The sequence below is a fragment of the Lampetra planeri genome, unplaced genomic scaffold (assembly GCF_965212315.1).
Source record: "Lampetra planeri unplaced genomic scaffold, kcLamPlan1.2.h2 scaffold_899, whole genome shotgun sequence".
NCBI lineage: Eukaryota > Metazoa > Chordata > Hyperoartia > Petromyzontiformes > Petromyzontidae > Lampetra > Lampetra planeri.
The window spans coordinates 15,001-28,096 of record NW_027615721.1 but is presented as its reverse complement, the minus strand read 5'-3'; the positions used below and the strand labels follow the sequence as shown (position 1 = coordinate 28,096).

Here is a 13,096-nt window from a genome sequence, read left to right as displayed (position 1 = left end):
CTCACTCACTCACCTCACCACTCACTCACTCACACACTCACACACTCACCACTCACTCACTCACTCACACACTCACTCACCACTCACTCACTCACTCACTCACTCACCACTCACTCACTCACACACTCACTCATCACTCACTCACTCACCACTCACTCACTCACCACTCACTCACTCACTCACCACTCACTCACTCACACACTCACACACTCACCACTCACACACTCACTCATACACTCACTCACCACTCACTCACCACTCACTCACCACTCACTCACCACTCACTCACTCACACACTCATACACTCACTCATACACTCACTCACCACTCACTCACCACTCACTCACTCACTCACTCACTCACTCACCACTCACTCACTCACACACTCACACACTCACCACTCACACACTCACTCATACACTCACTCACCACTCACTCACCACTCACTCACCACTCACTCACCACTCACTCACTCACACACTCACACACTCACTCATACACTCACTCACCACTCACTCACCACTCACTCACTCACTCACTCACTCACCACTCACTCACTCACACACTCATCACACTCACCACTCACTCACCACTCACTCACCACTCACTCACCACTCACTCACTCACACACTCATACACTCACTCATACACTCACTCACCACTCACTCACCACTCACTCACCACTCACTCACCACTCACTCACTCACCACTCACTCACACACTCACCACTCACTCACCACTCACTCACTCACCACTCACTCACCACTCACTCACTCATACACTCACTCACCACTCACTCACCACTCACTCACTCATACACTCACTCACCACTCACTCACCACTCACTCATACACTCACTCACTCACCACTCACTCACCACTCACTCACTCACTCATACACTCACTCACCACTCACTCACCACTCACTCACACACTCACTCATACACTCACTCATACACTCACTCACTCATACACTCACCACTCATACACTCACTCATACACTCACTCACTCACTCACACACTCACCACTCACTCACCACTCACTCATACACTCACTCACTCATACACTCACTCACTCATACACTCACTCACTCATACACTCACTCATACACTCACTCACACACTCACCACTCACTCACCACTCACTCATACACTCACTCATACACTCACTCATACACTCACCACTCATACACTCACTCATACACTCACTCACCACTCACTCACCACTCACTCACTCATACACTCACTCACCACTCACTCACCACTCACTCACACTCACCACTCACTCACTCACCATGTCACTCACTCACTCACCACTCACTCACCACTCACTCACACACTCACCACTCACTCACTCACCATGTCACTCACTCACTCACCACTCACTCACCACTCACTCACACACTCACCACTCACTCACCACTCACTCACTCACCACTCACTCACTCACCACTCACTCACTCATACACTCACTCACACACTCACCACTCACTCACCACTCACTCACCACTCACTCACTCACTCATACACTCACTCACTCACCACTCACTCACCACTCACTCACCACTCACTCACTCACTCACCACTCACCACTCACTCACTCATACACTCACTCACCACTCACCACTCACTCACTCACTCACTCACTCATACACTCACTCATACACTCACTCACCACTCACTCACCACTCACTCACTCACCACTCACTCACCACTCACTCACTCACCACTCACTCACCACTCACTCACTCACTCATACACTCACTCACCACTCACTCACCACTCACTCACCACTCACTCACTCACCACTCACTCACCACTCACTCACCACTCACTCACTCACCACTCACTCACCACTCACTCACTCATACACTCACTCACCACTCACTCACCACTCACTCACTCATACACTCACTCACCACTCACTCACCACTCACTCATACACTCACTCATACACTCACCACTCATACACTCACTCATACACTCACTCACTCACTCACTCACCCACTCACTCATACACTCACCCACTCACTCATACACTCACTCACTCATACACTCACTCACTCATACACTCACTCACTCATACACTCACTCACTCACTCACACACTCACTCACCCACTCACTCACTCATACACTCACTCACTCACTCACACACTCACTCACTCACCCACTCACTCATACACTCACCCACTCACTCATACACTCACTCATACACTCACTCACTCATACACTCACTCACTCATACACTCACTCACTCATACACTCACTCATACACTCACTCATACACTCACTCATACACTCACTCACTCACTCATACACTCACTCTCTCACTCACTCATACACTCACTCACACACTCACTCACTCACTCATACACTCTGTCTGTGTCTCTGTGTCTCTGTCTGTGTCTCTGTGTCTCTGTGTCTCTGTCTGTGTCTCTGTGTCTCTGTGTCTCTGTGTCTCTGTGTCTCAGTGTGTCTGTGTGTCTGTGTCTCACCAGCTGGTCGTTCGGAGTGCTCCTGTGGGAGACCTTCACTCTGGGTGGATCTCCCTATCCCGGCATCCCAGTGTCTCAGTGTCTCTGTGTCTCAGTGTCTCTGTGTCTCTCTGTCTCTTAGTGTCTCTCTCTGTGTCTCTGTGTCTCTGTGTCTCAGTGTGTCTGTGTCTCTGTGTCTCTCTGTGTCTCTCTGTCTCTCAGTGTCTCTCTCTGTGTCTCTGTGTCTCTGTGTCTCACCAGCTGGTCGTTCGGAGTGCTCCTGTGGGAGACGTTCACTCTGGGTGGATCTCCCTATCCCGGCATCCCTGTGTCTCAGTGTCTCTGTGTCTCAGTGTCTCTGTGTCTCTGTGTCTCTCTGTGTGTCTGTGTCTCAGTGTCTCTGTGTCTCTCTCTGTGTCTCACCAGCTGGTCGTTCGGAGTGCTCCTGTGGGAGACCTTCACTCTGGGTGGATCTCCCTATCCCGGCATCCCTGTGTCTCTGTGTCTCAGTGTCTCAGTGTGTCTGTGTCTCTCTCTGTGTCTCTGTGTCTCTGTGTCTCTGTGTCTCTGTGTGTCTGTGTGTCTGTGTCTCACCAGCTGGTCGTTCGGAGTGCTGCTGTGGGAGACCTTCACTCTGGGTGGATCTCCCTATCCCGGCATCCCTGTGTCTCTGTGTCTCTGTGTCTCTGTGTGTCTGTGTCTCTGTGTCTCTCTCTGTGTCTCTCTGTCTCTCAGTGTCTCTCTCTGTGTGTCTGTGTGTCTGTGTCTCACCAGCTGGTCGTTCGGAGTGCTCCTGTGGGAGACGTTCACTCTGGGTGGATCTCCCTATCCCGGCATCCCTGTGTCTCTGTGTCTCTGTGTCTCTGTGTGTCTGTGTCTCTGTGTCTCTCTCTGTGTCTCTCTCTGTCTCTCAGTGTCTCTCTGTGTGTCTGTGTGTCTGTGTCTCACCAGCTGGTCGTTCGGAGTGCTCCTGTGGGAGACGTTCACTCTGGGTGGATCTCCCTATTCCGGCATCCCTGTGTCTCTGTGTCTCTGTGTCTCAGTGTCTCAGTGTCTCAGTGTCTCTGTGTCTCAGTGTGTCTGTGTCTCTCTCTGTCTCTCAGTGTCTCTCTCTGTGTGTCTGTGTCTCTCTCTGTGTCTCACCAGCTGGTCGTTCGGAGTGCTCCTGTGGGAGACCTTCACTCTGGGTGGATCTCCCTATCCCGGCATCCCTGTGTCTCTGTGTGTCTCTGTGTGTCTGTGTCTCTCTCTGTGTCTCTCTCTGTGTCTCTCTGTCTCTCAGTGTCTCTCTCTGTGTGTCTGTGTCTCTGTGTCTCACCAGCTGGTCGTTCGGAGTGCTCCTGTGGGAGACGTTCACTCTGGGTGGATCTCCCTATCCCGGCATCCCTGTGTCTCTGTGTCTCTGTGTGTCTGTGTTTTAGTGTCTCTGTGTCTCAGTGTCTCTGTGTCTCAGTGTCTCAGTGTCTCTGTGTCTCTCTCTGTGTCTCTCTGTCTCTCAGTGTCTCTCTCTGTGTGTCTGTGTCTCTGTGTCTCACCAGCTGGTCGTTCGGAGTGCTCCTGTGGGAGACGTTCACTCTGGGTGGATCTCCCTATCCCGGCATCCCTGTGTCTCTGTGTCTCTGTGTCTCAGTGTGTCTGTGTCTCAGTGTCTCTGTGTCTCTGTGTCTCAGTGTCTCTGTGTCTCTCTCTGTGTCTCACCAGCTGGTCGTTCGGAGTGCTCCTGTGGGAGACCTTCACTCTGGGTGGATCTCCCTATCCCGGCATCCCTGTGTCTCTGTGTCTCTGTGTCTCAGTGTGTCTGTGTCTCAGTGTCTCTGTGTCTCTGTGTCTCAGTGTCTCTGTGTCTCTCTCTGTGTCTCACCAGCTGGTCGTTCGGAGTGCTCCTGTGGGAGACCTTCACTCTGGGTGGATCTCCCTATCCCGGCATCCCAGTGGAGGAGTTGTTTAAGCTGCTTCGTGACGGATACCGAATGGAACAGCCCAGCAACTGCAACCACGAGCTGTGAGTAGCACAACAACTGTGGTGGTGGTGGTGGTGGTGGTGGGGGTTGTGGTGGTGGTGGTGGTGGTGGTGGTGGTGGGGGTGGGGGTTGTGGTGGTGGTGGTGGTGGGGGTGGTGGGGGTGGTGGTGGTGGTGGTGGGGGTGGTGGTGGTGGTGGGGGTTGTGGTGGTGGTGGTGGTGGTGGTGGGGGTTTTGGTGGTGGTTGTGGTGGTGGTGGTGGTGGTGGTGGGGGTTGTGGTGGTGGTGGTGGGGGTGGTGGTGGTGGTGGGGGTTGTGGTGGTGGTGGTGGTGGTGGGGGTGGTGGGGGTGGTGGTGCTAGAGGTGGAGATGGTGGGGGTGGTGGTTAAGGTGGATGTGGAGGTGGTGGTGGTGGTGGTGGTGGTGGGGGAGGTGGTGGTGGTGGTTGTTGTTGTGTAACCCTGTGTTGTGGTTGTTGTTGTGGTTGTTGTTGTGGTTGTTGTTGTTGACAGCTACATGATGATGCGAGACTGCTGGGCTTCGATGCCGAGCCAGAGACCCACGTTCCACCAGCTCGTGGAGGATTTGGACCGTATCCTCAGCATCACCACTCAGGATGTGAGTTGGGGGGGGGGGGTGTGTCTGTGTGTCTGTGTGTGTCTGTGTGTGTGTCTGTGTCTGTGTGTCTCTGTGTGTGTGTGTGTGTGTCTCTGTGTCTCTGTGTGTGTGTGTGTCTGTGTGTGTGTGTCTGTGTGTGTGTGTCTGTGTGTCTCTGTGTGTGTCTCTGTGTCTCTGTGTGTGTCTGTGTGTGTGTGTCTCTGTGTCTCTGTGTGTGTGTCTCTGTGTCTCTGTGTGTGTGTCTGTGTGTCTCTGTGGGTGTCTGTGTGTGTGTGTCTCTGTGTCTCTGTGTGTGTGTCTGTGTGTGTGTGTCTCTGTGTCTCTGTGTGTGTGTGTGTGTGTCTGTGTGTGTGTGTCTGTGTGTGTGTGTCTCTGTGTCTCTGTGTGTGTGTGTGTCTGTGTGTGTGTGTCTGTGTGTGTGTGTCTGTGTGTCTCTGTGTGTGTCTCTGTGTGTGTCTGTGTGTGTCTGTGTGTGTGTGTCTCTGTGTCTCTGTGTGTGTGTCTGTGTGTGTGTGTCTCTGTGTCTCTGTGTGTGTGTCTCTGTGTGTGTCTCTGTGTCTCTGTGTGTGTCTGTGTGTCTCTGTGTGTGTCTCTGTGTGTGTCTCTGTGTGTGACTCTGTGTCTCTGTGTGTGTCTGTGTGTCTCTGTGTGTGTGTATCTGTGTCTCTGTGTGTGTGTCTCTGTGTGTGTCTCTGTGTCTCTGTGTGTGTCTGTGTGTCTCTGTGTGTGTCTCTGTGTGTGTCTCTGTGTGTGACTCTGTGTCTCTGTGTGTGTCTGTGTGTCTCTGTGTGTGTCTCTGTGTGTGTCTCTGTGACTCACTGCCTCTGCCCTCCCCAGGACTACCTGGAGCTCTCTGTGTGTGTCTCTGTGTGTGTCACTCTGTGTCTGTGTATCCCTCTGTGTGTGTCTCTGTGTGTCTCTCTGTGTGTCTCTGTGTCTCTGTGTCTCTCTCTCTCTGCGTGTGTCTCTGTGTCACTGTATCTCTGTGTGTGTCTCTCTGTGTCTCTCTGTGTGTCTCTCTCTGACTCTGTGTCTCTCTGTGTGTCTCTGTGTGTCTCTCTGACTCTGTGTCTCTCTGTGTCTCTCTGTGTCTCTGTGTGTGTCTCTCTGTGTGTCTCTGTGTCTCTCTCTGACTCTGTGTCTCTGTGTGTGTCTCTCTGTGTGTCTCTCTGACTCTGTGTCTCTCTGTGTGTGTCTAACTCGCCCTCCGCCAGGACTACCTGGAGCTCTCTGTGTGTGTGTCTCTGTGTGTGTGTCTCTGTGTGTGTCTCTCTGTGTGTGTCTCTCTGTGTGTCTCTCTGTGTGTCTCTCTGACTCTGTGTCTCTCTGTGTGTGTCTAACTCGCCCTCCGCCAGGACTACCTGGAGCTCTCTGTGTGTCTCTGTGTGTGTCTCTCTGTGTGTCTCTGTGTCTCTCTGTGTGTGTCTCTCTGTGTGTCTCTCTGAGTCTGTGTCTCTCTGACTCTGTGTCTCTCTGTGTGTCTCTCTGACTCTGTGTGTCTCTGTGTGTGTCTCTCTGTGTGTCTCTCTGACTCTGTGTCTCTCTGTGTGTGTCTGCCTCGCCCTCCGCCAGGACTACCTGGAGCTCTCTGTGTGTGTGTCTCTCTGTGTGTCTCTGTGTGTGTCTCTCTGTGTCTCTCTATGACTCTGTGTCTCTGTGTGTGTCTCTCTGTGTCTCTCTATGACTCTGTGTCTCTGTGTGTGTGTCTCTCTGTGTGTCTCTGTGTGTGTCTCTCTGTGTCTCTCTATGACTCTGTGTCTCTGTGTGTGTGTCTCTCTGTGTGTCTCTGTGTGTGTCTCTCTGTGTCTCTCTATGACTCTGTGTCTCTGTGTGTGTGTCTCTGTGTGTCTCTGTGTGTGTGTCTCTCTGTGTGTGTCTCTCTGTGTGTCTCTCTGTGTCTCTCTATGACTCTGTGTCTCTGTGTGTGTGTCTCTCTGTGTCTCTCTGTGTGTGTCTAACTCTCCCTCCGCCAGGACTACCTGGAGCTCTCTGTGTGTGTGTCTCTGTGTGTGTCTCTCTGTGTGTCTCTCTGTGTGTCTCTCTGTGTGTCTCTGTGTGTGTCTCTCTGACTCTGTGTCTCTCTGTGTGTCTCTCTGACTCTGTGTCTCTCTGTGTGTCTCTCTGACTCTGTGTCTCTCTGTGTGTGTCTGCCTCGCCCTCCGCCAGGACTACCTGGAGCTCTCTCTGTGTCTCTATGTGTGTCTCTGTGTCTCTCTCTGACTCTGTGTCTCTGTGTGTGTCTCTCTGTGTGTGTGTCTCTGTGTGTGTCTCTGTGTGTGTGTCTCTGTGTGTGTGTCTCTCTGTGTGTCTCTGTGTGTGTGTCTCTGTGTGTGTCTCTGTGTGTGTGTCTCTGTGTGTGTCTCTGTGTGTGTGTCTCTGTGTGTGTGTCTCTCTGTGTGTCTCTGTGTGTGTGTCTCTGTGTGTGTCTCTGTGTGTGTGTCTCTGTGTGTGTCTCTGTGTGTGTGTCTCTCTGTGTGTCTCTGTGTGTCTCTGTGTGTGTGTCTCTGTGTGTGTCTCTGTGTGTGTCTCTCTGTGTGTCACTCTGTGTCTGTGTATCTCTCTGTGTGTCTCTCTGTGTGTCTCTGTGTGTGTCTCTGTGTGTGTCTCTGTGTGTGTCTCTGTGTGTGTCACTCTGTGTCTGTGTATCTCTCTGTGTGTCTCTCTGTGTGTCTCTGTGTGTGTCTCTCTGTGTGTCTCTGTGTGTCTCTGTGTGTGTGTCTCTGTGTGTGTGTCTCTGTGTGTGTCTCTGTGTGTGTCTCTCTGTGTCTCTGTGTGTGTGTCTCTGTGTGTGTGTCTCTGTGTGTGTCTCTCTGTGTGTCTCTGTGTGTCTCTGTGTGTGTGTCTCTGTGTGTGTGTCTCTGTGTGTGTCTCTGTGTGTGTCTCTCTGTGTCTCTGTGTGTGTGTCTCTGTGTGTGTCTCTGTGTGTGTGTCTCTGTGTGTGTCTCTCTGTGTGTCTCTCTGACTCTGTGTCTCTCTGTGTGTCTCTCTGACTCTGTGTCTCTCTGTGTGTGTCTGCCTCGCCCTCCGCCAGGACTACCTGGAGCTCTCTGTGTCTCTGTGTGTGTCTCTCTGACTCTGTGTCTCTGTGTGTGTCTCTATGTGTGTCTCTGTGTCTCTCTCTGACTCTGTGTCTCTCTGTGTGTGTCTCTCTGTGTGTCTCTCTGACTCTGTGTCTCTCTGTGTGTGTCTGCCTCGCCCTCCGCAGGACTACCTGGAGCTCTCTGTGTGTCTCTGTGTGTGTCTCTCTGACTCTGTGTCTCTCTGTGTGTGTCTCTCTGACTCTGTGTCTCTCTGTGTGTGTCTCTCTGTGTGTCTCTCTGACTCTGTGTCTCTCTGTGTGTCTCTCTGACTCTGTGTCTCTCTGTGTGTGTCTGCCTCGCCCTCCGCCAGGACTACCTGGAGCTCTCTGTGTCTCTCTGACTCTGTGTCTCTCTGACTCTGTGTCTCTCTGTGTGTCTCTCTGACTCTGTGTCTCTCTGTGTGTCTCTAACTCTCCCTCCGCCAGGACTACCTGGAGCTCTCTGTGTCTCTCTGACTCTGTGTCTCTCTGACTCTGTGTCTCTCTGTGTGTCTCTCTGACTCTGTGTCTCTCTGTGTGTCTCTAACTCTCCCTCCGCCAGGACTACCTGGAGCTCTCTGTGTGTGTCTCTGTGTGTGTCTCTCTGTGTCTCTGTGTGACTCTGTGTCTCTGTGTGTGTCTCTCTGTGTGTCTCTGTGTCTCTCTATGACTCTGTGTCTCTGTGTGTGTCTCTCTGTGTGTCTCTCTGTGTCTCTCTGTGTGTCTCTCTGACTCTGTGTCTCTCTGTGTGTCTCTCTGTGTCTCTCTGTGTCTCTCTATGACTCTGTGTCTCTGTGTGTGTCTCTCTGTGTGTCTCTCTGTGTCTCTCTGTGTGTCTCTCTGACTCTGTGTCTCTCTGTGTGTCTCTCTGACTCTGTGTGTCTCTGTGTCTCTCTCTGACTCTGTGTCTCTGTGTGTGTGTGTCTCTGTGTGTCTCTCTGACTCTGTGTCTCTGTGTGTGTCTCTGTGTGTGTCTCTCTGTGTCTCTCTATGACTCTGTGTCTCTGTGTGTGTCTCTCTGTGTGTCTCTCTGTGTCTCTCTGTGTCTCTCTATGACTCTGTGTCTCTGTGTGTGTCTCTCTGTGTGTCTCTCTGACTCTGTGTCTCTCTGTGTGTCTCTCTGTGTCTCTCTCTGACTCTGTGTCTCTCTGTGTGTCTCTCTGTGTCTCTCTGTGTGTCTCTCTGACTCTGTGTCTCTCTGTGTGTGTCTGCCTCGCCCTCCGCCAGGACTACCTGGAGCTCTCTCTGTGTCTCTGTGTGTGTCTCTCTGTGTGTCTCTGTGTCTCTCTCTGACTCTGTGTCTCTCTGTGTGTGTCTCTCTGTGTGTCTCTCTGACTCTGTGTCTCTCTGTGTGTCTCTCTGACTCTGTGTCTCTCTGTGTGTCTCTGCCTCTCCCTCCGCCAGGACTACCTGGAGCTCTCTGTGTGTGTGTCTCTGTGTGTCTCTCTGACTCTGTGTCTCTCTGTGTGTGTCTCTCTGTGTGTCTCTCTGACTCTGTGTCTCTCTGTGTGTGTCTGCCTCGCCCTCCGCAGGACTACCTGGAGCTCTCTGTGTGTCTCTGTGTGTGTCTCTCTGACTCTGTGTCTCTCTGTGTGTGTCTCTCTGACTCTGTGTCTCTCTGTGTGTGTCTCTCTGTGTGTCTCTCTGACTCTGTGTCTCTCTGTGTGTGTCTAACTCTCCCTCCGCCAGGACTACCTGGAGCTCTCTGTGTGTGTGTCTCTGTGTGTGTCTCTCTGTGTCTCTGTGTGTGTGTCTCTGTGTGTGTGTCTCTGTGTGTGTCTCTCTGTGTGTCTCTCTGTGTCTCTCTATGACTCTGTGTCTCTGTGTGTGTCTCTCTGTGTGTGTCTAACTCGCCCTCCGCCAGGACTACCTGGAGCTCTCTGTGTGTGTGTCTCTGTGTGTGTCTCTCTCTGTGTCTCTGTGTGTCTCTCTGTGTCTCTCTCTGACTCTGTGTCTCTCTGTGTGTCTCTCTGACTCTGTGTCTCTCTGTGTGTGTCTCTCTGACTCTGTGTCTCTGTGTGTGTCTCTCTGTGTGTGTCTAACTCGCCCTCCGCCAGGACTACCTGGAGCTCTCTCTGTGTCTCTGTGTGTGTCTCTCTGTGTGTCTCTGTGTCTCTCTCTGACTCTGTGTCTCTCTGTGTGTGTCTAACTCGCCCTCCGCCAGGACTACCTGGAGCTCTCTGTGTGTCTCTGTGTGTGTCTCTATGTGTGTCTCTCTGACTCTGTGTCTCTCTGTGTGTGTCTAACTCGCCCTCCGCCAGGACTACCTGGAGCTCTCTGTGTGTGTGTCTCTGTGTGTGTCTCTGTGTGTGTGTCTCTGTGTGTGTGTCTCTGTGTGTCTCTCTGACTCTGTGTCTCTCTGTGTGTGTCTAACTCGCCCTCCGCCAGGACTACCTGGAGCTCTCTGACCCTGTGGATCTGCTCCAGGTCAACTCTGTCCGTGGTGCAGACCGCACCTCCACCACCTCCACCACCTCCACCACCTCCACCACCTCCTCCACCTCCTCCACCTCCTCCACCTCCTCCACGTCGTCAGGAGACGATTCTGTCTTCTCTCACGATCAGCATCATCAGCATCATCAGCATCATCATCAGCAGCAGCAGCATCATCAGCATCAGCATCAGCAGCAGCATCAGCACACTGCCCTTGCACCAGGCACCACCAACCAACCCCCAGCCTCCCATCGGCATCATCATCATCATCATCAGCAGCAGCATCAGCAGCAGCAGAATCATCATCAGCAGCAGATTCATCAGCAGCAGCAGCAGCTGATTCACCATCAGCAGCAGAATCATCATCAGCAGCAGCAGCAGCAGCAGCGGCAGCAACAGCAGCAGCATCATCAGCAGCAGATTCATCATCATCAGCAGCAGCAGAATCATCATCATCAGCAGCAGATTCATCAGCAGCAGCAGCAGCTGATTCACCATCAGCAGCAGAATCATCAGCAGCAGCAGCAGCAGCCGCAACAGCAGCAGCTGCTGCATCATCAGCAGCAGCAGCAGCATCAGCAGCAGCATCCGCAGCTGTAGCAACAGCAGCATCAGTAGCATCATCATCAGAAGCATCATCTGCATCAGCAGCATCATCAGTAGCAACATCATCAGCATCATCAGCAGCAGCAGCATCAGCAGCACCAGTAGCATCATCAGTAGCAGCATCATCAGCAGCAGCATCATCAGCATCAGCATCATCAGTAGCAGCATCATCAGTAGCAGCATCATCAGTAGCATCATCAGCAGCAGCAGCATCATCATCAGAAGCATCAGCTACATCATCAGCATCATCATCAGCAGCAGCAGCAGCAGCATCATCAGAAGCATCAGCTACATCATCAGCATCATCATCAGCATCAGCAGCAGCAGCATCGTCAGCAGCATAATCATCATCGGCAGTATCATCATCATCAGCTGCATCAATATATTACCAGCAGCCACTCATCCACTCACTCACCCACTCACTCACCCACTCACCCACTCACTCACCCACTCACTCACCCACTCACCCACTCACTCACTCACCCACTCACCCACTCACTCACCCACTCACTCACCCACTCACCCACTCACTCACCCACTCACCCACTCACTCACCCACTCACCCACTCACTCACCCACTCACTCACTCACCCACTTACTCACTCACCCACTCACTCACCCACTCACCCACTCACTCACCCACTCACTCACCCACTCACTCACTCACCCACTTACTCACTCACCCACTCACTCACCCACTCACCCACTCACTCACCCACTCACCCACTCACTCACCCACTCACTCACTCACCCACTTACTCACTCACCCACTTACTCACTCACCCACTCACTCACCCACTCACCCACTCACTCACCCACTCACCCACTCACTCACCCACTCACTCACCCACTTACTCACTCACCCACTCACCCACTCACCCACTCACTCACCCACCCACTCACTCACCCACTCACTGACCCACCCACTCACTCACCCACTCACTCACCCACTCACTCACTCACTCACCCACTCACCCACTCACCCACTCACTCACCCACCCACTCACTCACCCACTCACTGACCCACCCACTCACTCACCCACTCACTCACCCACTCACTCACTCACTCACTCACCCACTCACCCACTCACTCACCCACTCACCCACTCACTCACCCACTCACTCACTCACTCACCCACTTACTCACTCACCCACTCACTCACCCACTCACCCACTCACCCACCCACTCACTCACCCACTCACTGACCCACCCACTCACTCACCCACTCACTCACCCACTCACTCACTCACCCACTCACCCACTCACTCACTCACCCACTCACTTACTCACTCACCAACTCACTCACTCACCCACCCACTCACCCACTCACTCGCCCACTCACTCACTTACCCACTCACTCACCCACTCACTCACCCACTCACTGACCCACCCACTCACTCACCCACTCACTCACTCACCCACCCACTCACTCACCCACTCACTCACCCACTCACCCACTCACTCACCCACCCACTCACTCACCCACTCACTGACCCACCCACTCACTCACCCACTCACTCACCCACTCACTCACTCACCCACTCACCCACTCACTCACCCACTCACTCACCCACTCACTTACTCACTCACCAACTCACTCACTCACCCACCCACTCACCCACTCACTCGCCCACTCACTCACCCACCCACTCACTCACCCACTCACTCACCCACTCACTGACCCACCCACTCACTCACCCACTCACTCACTCACCCACCCACTCACTCACCCACTCACTCACCCACTCACTGACCCACCCACTCACTCACCCACTCGCTCACTCACCCACTCACCCACTCACCCACTCACTCACCCACTCACCCACCCACTCACCCACTCACCCACTCACTCACCTACCCACTCACCCACTCACTCACCCACTCACTCACCTACCCACTCACCCACTCACTCACTCACTCACCCACCCACTCACCCACTCACCTAC

At 53.1% G+C, this 13,096-nt stretch overlaps 1 long non-coding RNA gene across 1 annotated transcript; it reads left to right on the top strand.

Moving 5' to 3' along the window:
* Positions 1 to 4,306: 4,306 nt before the first annotated feature.
* Positions 4,307 to 10,701, top strand: LOC144742202 (uncharacterized). The gene is made up of 3 exons (XR_013590068.1): positions 4,307 to 4,476; positions 4,947 to 5,052; positions 10,499 to 10,701. It is a non-coding gene; the product is annotated as an uncharacterized LOC144742202 (long non-coding RNA).
* The last annotated feature ends 2,395 nt before the right edge of the window (positions 10,702 to 13,096 follow it).